A 6,807-nucleotide genomic window follows, 5' to 3' on the forward strand; every position below is an offset into this window, starting at 1 on the left:
GGTAATACTTCTCAGCTGCGGTTATGAGTCAGACTGTAGGTATTTTGAGCCACTGCAAGTTTTCATCAAGAACAGATGATTCAGTTTTTGTTCAAAATGAAAAAAAATAAATAAATAATCAGGCGCTGTCACATTCGACAGCTCAGCCAATCAGAGCCAGGCACAACTGGAAGAATCCATCCAAATAACAAATATATTGTAAAAGGACAACTTGCTTTAAGAGCTGAAGTTAAATAAGATATTGAGAAGGAGAATTTTGCAGGTAAGAATAATAATGGGACACATCACTCAAGATGCAGTAGATACTTATTTTTTTCTTCTAGATAATAGGTTCTCCCAAAATGTTGAAGAATGAAAATAAACACGTTCTTTTTATCCTCACACAGAACCCAAGGGGTTTGATCCGTGCACAGAACCGACATCAATCTGAATCATTAAAATCAGCAAGCCTAAATCAGCTTGTACTTTTTTAGCCTGTATGTTTTCTGCCCATTTCATTGAATTTTCCTACCAAATAATTTACCTTTTATGTGTTGCTGTTTTTTTTGTGGAGCTTGTTATTCTTAGAAAGTCTTTTTTTTTTTTTTTTTCCATGTGACTTACTCCTTAAATGAAGAACTTGAGATGCCACTGGGAATCACTTGTTTTGTCCATTTGGATGCTTCCAAGCCATCTTTGAAAAGCAGTGGGCAGCTGCTGCCGAAGATAGCTCTGGTAAGAATGTTAATGCAACATCCTTGTTTGACAACATTGAGCATTAATATTTCAGGAAGCAAGCTTTCAAAAGTAAAATGTTAAATATAAAAGGAAAGGAGGAATGGACCTTGGAAAGAAAAGGTCAAGCTAGGATTTCTGACAGATAACCAGGACAACTCCAGTGATTGATTTCAGCAGTCTTGATGATGTCTATTATCAGTATTCTTCCAGTTTATGATGTGTGGAAATGCAAAAACCCTTCACAGAGCCACTGAACTATCAAAATGTAAAATACACATCAGCTCACCTAGGTTGGAACGATGCACATCTCACAATATTTTGGACACGTTTCTCTCTCTCTTTTTGAATTTCAGCTCACAGGCAGTAAGTGTGTCTATGCATGCGTGTGTGTTTGTGCACTGTAGTGCTGGAAGTAGGCCTGTCGAGTTTGATGTTTCTTTTCTTTGCTATCATAAATATTTGATTCAACTCACCATCCCCAGAAGGTTCTATCCAAATGAAAACTAAAACAGCATCGACACCGACTGCAGCAGCAGCAACCTCAGCGGGGAAAATACAGCCAATCACCTATTACCTCACAGAGGTGAGGTGTGCACTGGGCAACGGCAATTACACAATAGCTTTTTTTTTATTTTTTATTTTTTTTAGCAGACACAGTAAACAGGGAAATATGAAATGAATGTACAAATCACTGAAACACACCACGATCCAAACAAGTGTTATCATGTGGATATAGACTCCGAAAATTGGGGGGGGGGGGGGGGGGGGGGACAAGTGAGAGAAGCAGCGAAGCCTAAGCTGGATAATGACGAAAAAAGATGAAAGGTTGAAGAATGGAGGATGACACACATTAGGAAGCAGAGCTTTCACTCCTGAAGCAGCGCATGTGTGTTAGTGGATGCACATGTGTATGCGAGTGTAATTTGTGCATGTGTGTGTGTGTGTGTGTGTGTGTGTGTGTGTGTGTGTGTGTTGTCATGGTTGAATGTTCAAGTTAGGTTGCTTGTATTAATGGAGGGCTGCTGCTTGTTGTGGTGTGTGTTCTTCCATTGTTGCTGTCTTGGGAAAAGAAACTCAGAAGGCCCTGTGCCTTGCACGACTTTTATCTCATGAGAATAAAGGAGGGGACAAGAGGGAAATAAAGGCAGAAGAGGACAAAGGCTAGAGAGGACAGATCTCAGAAATGATTATGGGATTGAGGGATAAACAGCCATATCATTTTTAACCAGTGATGATAATGTCCCCCAGCTGAAATGACAACAGATCCCGATATTATCAGCCGCAGACAGCCAAATTGCTAAATGACCCTTTATACTATTAAGCGCAGCCAAAGACAATTTTCTGGAGAAGACACTCTGCTCTGATATAGCCTCATTAACAACTGATCTTCAAAAGGTGCCCTATCTGGGTACAATACAGATAAATGTCAACATACGTTACTTTGACACTTAGATCATTTCATGTACTTTCTGTGATACGGAAAAGTGAAAAGATGTCTCGTTCTAAATGTGGTCCAAGGGGAGACCTTCAGGGTCAGACTTATGAAAACTCTGATGTGCTGCCAACTTTGGCAACAGTCTTGGCAAAGCCATTAAATGATTAACAATGCATTCACGTTTGTTGTTAAAGAGCATTACTTCCTTGAGTTTAAACATTTTTGTGCAACTGAGGTAGACAACCTTGGGCTTTGCGGCTTCATCAGTCTGCAGCCTTAACACTTTGGTGAAACAGAGCAGAAGAGAACTTTTCTCTGAGGATTTTTGGTAATATCAAGTAGTCTCTTCATTGATTGTGTTAAATTTGGCAAGACGGAGCCACAGATTACAATTTATTGTTGTGTATCCAAGACCTCCTGGACTAATTATTTTTCAGTGCAGGCATTTGATTTTGTTCTGATTTCAGTACTTAACAATCAAGCAGTTAATAATCTTTTTTTACAAGTCCTTTTATAGAGTGACTGCTCACTGTGCACGAACTAAACCCTTTTAAACATTTAATCGACGTCCATTTGTGTTGTTTGCAGGTATTAAACACCAACACCAAAAACAAACTGTAACGTTTGTCTGCAGTCAAACCCCCAATTATCACCCTGTCAAAGTGAGAATCATATCGCACAGAAGCTGACACCATGAGAAATTTCCATCTAAACCTTATTTACTGAGCTGTTTGAACCATTGCAACAAACATCAAAATTCACTTATTTCACATTTGGACCACATCAAACATGTATTTGAGTTGCGCCTTTGCCAGGTTGATATGAATCTGCTGACAGAGGATGTGTGTGTGTGTGTGTGTGTGTGTGTGTGTGTGTGTGTGTGTGTGTGTGTGTGTGTGTGTGTGTGTGTGTGTGTGTGTGTGTGTGTGTGTGTGTATGACTGTGCTAATGTGTACTTTCTGTGGTGTCCTAGTTTATGCCAAGCAGTCTTCGAGGTCAAATAAGGAGCAAACTTTCCCCATCGTGTGAAGAAGAATAGTACCCACAGGCACATAAGCACGCACACGCGTCTATGCATAGACACACACTCAGACATACACAACTACGAACACAGACATATACACAATTCATTTCTGTTCTAAATTCAGATTGGTCATGCTGTCAGCATACATTTTCATAGATGCAATTAAAGCAACATCGTCATCCACATGATCAATGACATCCACAAACCAGACTGCCAGCTTCCACAGGTCTTGGAGGCTCAGGACACACACACATACGCACGCACACACACACACAAACATGTGCACAAATTGCGAATCACACACAAAACAAAAAATGGTACACATTTACACATTTTCGAAGCCAAGCGTCATGATAGTTTAATGCACATGAGGTCTAAAACAGTGTCACTTGAAATAAAGTGGATGTAAAAATGTGGGCAGAGGACAAAGCGGTGTCACATACCATCACCATAGACAGGTCAGCATATGATGACACAGCCAGGATGGACACCACAGCCAGCAGGCACGTTTGCACACACACACACACACACACACACACACATACACACACACACACACACACACACACACACACACACACACACACACACACACACACACACACACACACACACACACACACACACACACACACACACACACACACACACACACACACGCTCACACGCTCACAAACAATTTATTGTGAGCGAACAGCAGACATCATGGGACTTGACGTGGGCCGGGGGTTTCCATCTGATTGGCTGTCAGATGCACTCTGGTTGTCGTGACAACGGCTGTCCCTGCAGGACACTAGCAGCCTGAGCTCGGCGTGGAACCGAGCTGTGACACTGATGAGGGAGTCAGAAACTTCTTAAGCCTCCTCGTAGATTCATCTTAATGAAATGTTTTTGTCGGTTCTTGTCATTACTACTGATATGATGCAACCTTATCGGCTGTTGGTTCCACAAACTTAGTGTAATTTCTCCATGGTGATAACTCATATTTCTTCAATGTAGCAGACAACTTCTGAAAAAAAAAGAAAAAAAAAAAAGCAGTGGGTGGCACGCTTGCCTCAAAGTGACAATGCCTTGGTTACATCCTTGGCTCTGGACCTGATTGTGTATAGTTTTCATGTTCTCCCTGTGCATGCATGGGTTTCCTCTGAGCACCCCAGCTTCTTTTTACAATCCAGAGAAATGTGTTCAGGTTGTTAACCTTAAGTACCTCTTAGTATTTATTTATTCTTTGGTCTGAAGGACTTTGAGCTGTCAATGTACAATGTGTGGATCGTTCTGCATTCTGTTTTATGTTTGAGTTGTCTTTAAATATGGTTTTCTCGTTGTTCACTGGCTTCTTACCACCATTCACAAACATGCTGCTGAGTCAATCTGTTACTCTGAAGCAGTTGTTCACGAGAACGTCTGCTTGCCTGTCTGTATTAGCTCTGTGATGAACTGGCAGCCTTTGGAGGTTGTCCCCAGCACCTTTACATTCTGGAGATCATGCATCCATCCATCCATCCATCCATCCATCCATCCATCCATCCATCCATCCATCCATCCATCCATCCATCCATCCATCCATCCATCCATATTTCTTGTAAGTTATAGAGTCCTCCCTGTGTGTGCCATTCAATACGTTTGCAGCTCACTCATCGAGATTATCCTTTTATTCCTGCTCAGATAGGTTGACATAAAAGCAACAAATAGACTAAAACATGTACATACAAGTACATACAGACTATATCAAACGAAGTTGGTCTGGCTTTAGTCATAGATATTGATGGAAGATATCGAAAGCAACTCTACATTCTGTCATAGCTTTTCCATGATCTGAAGTCATTTCACATCAATGAACAACTGTCAAAGAGCAGCATGACGGCAATTTCTGGAGCTTTTTAAATGGTTATCTTCTCCTTTCATCTCGATAGTAAAGCAAATGTCCGTGTCAGAACACATATAGGTCCCTGTCACAATCAATTACTGCATTACACACAAATGTTGCCAGGCTTTTCGGGCAAAATTAATAAATAAAAGTGCAGTAGCCACGAGTTGGTTTAATGATAGCTTACTAACACCGTATAGAATTATTGTAGTGTGTGTGTGTATGTCTGTGTGTGTTTCCCGATCTCATTCCTTTCCATTTTGCTGAAAATAGTCCCATTAAAAGGTGATTCTACTGCCTCAGTGTGTGATTTTCCATCTTGGATAATGAAGCCGCAGGAGACACAAATTCAGAGCAGTTAAATCATTTCTCTCTCACACACATACATACACACGCGCGCACATATCGGAGACACAAAGTCTGCGATTGGAGTTAAATCACTTGACCTCTGACCTCTCCCTGGACCAATGAGAACATCCCTGTCACCCGGGTGCAGCTCCAACGCCAGCCTATAAATAGCAGGCAATTTAGAACAAGAGAGAAAGGGGCATCTCAGAGATTAATGACTTCTCTCTACATGCATTTTACTACTTTTTGTTCTATAAAGCTTATCTCTTCTCTCTCCTCTTACCATGCTCCACTTTGCTATCGCACTCTTTTTGTACTCTCCCAGCACTGGTACTGCTCCTCGGTTCCACTGTTTTTGCCTGAGTTAACTGATGTTGTGTAACTCTGTTACAGCGAAGGCGTGTAGTGTGGCAGAGAATCTTTTAGCGATAAGTCAACACGTTCGCTCCAAAAATTCTCATCCAACTGGGTCATGATTTCTACATTTCATCAAGAGGCTTCTCGAATGAAAAGTGAATTGTGCTCAGTCTCACTTCTAATGCTTTTTAGACTCTCAGGTGTGCACCATGCACCTGCCTTCGGAAAGGATTGAGAACAGGAATAGGTTGCATTAAACAGAAAGAACGAATTGGCGGATGCAGGCACCGGTCAGGGTCAGGGTCAGTCTTATACAAGAGTGAAGAAGGACTGATCGTGCTAACAAAACACAGACCTTGTTGATGCAGCACAGCCTCTTTGTCAGTCAGCTCACCGGCTTGCTGAGTCTGTACTTTATATGTTGAAGCTGTGAAGTTGCTGCCGATACTTGACGTTTTGTTTCTAAGATTACTGTCACTGGCCGCGTGATGGCCAGTGATCTCGGTTCTCCGAACAATACCTCACATTCAAACTCTCATCCTGTGGTTCTCAATTTAAAATATACAGGCACTGAAGAAGTCTAAAATAGGGCCATTGCTCTTCGCAGTGCCCTCTGTGCTGGAGTATGAATGACGGATTGGATGGAAAATTCACAGAGGCTTCCCGCACAGCTTGAGGAGCTTTCACAGGGTGTCCCTGCTAACTGAGTCGATTGCCCCCTTGAAGTAGATCTAGGCTGCAAGTACACCTCTCTCAAGAATCTTCAAAGTGCTCGATTAGGTCTGACATTGCCAGTATGTGATCACTGGTGGACTTCTTTAGAGTGAACTCCGGCTGTTCAAGGTGCTGGAGGTCCCGCAGTTGCTGGCATATCATGCTCAGCTGCATTTCATCAGCTCCACATACTAAAACACAATTACAATGCATGTGACTTGCTGCTGCTGTGTACATAAGATGTATGTTAGTAACTACTATGGGATTGGATATTCTCCATTTACACAAAAAGTGACATATTCAGTTGGTTTAAGATCAGTTTGAATATTTTTTAATATAGTCTAT

Source organism: Lipophrys pholis, assembly GCF_963383615.2.
Source record: "Lipophrys pholis genome assembly, chromosome: 19".
Lineage (NCBI taxonomy): Eukaryota > Metazoa > Chordata > Actinopteri > Blenniiformes > Blenniidae > Lipophrys > Lipophrys pholis.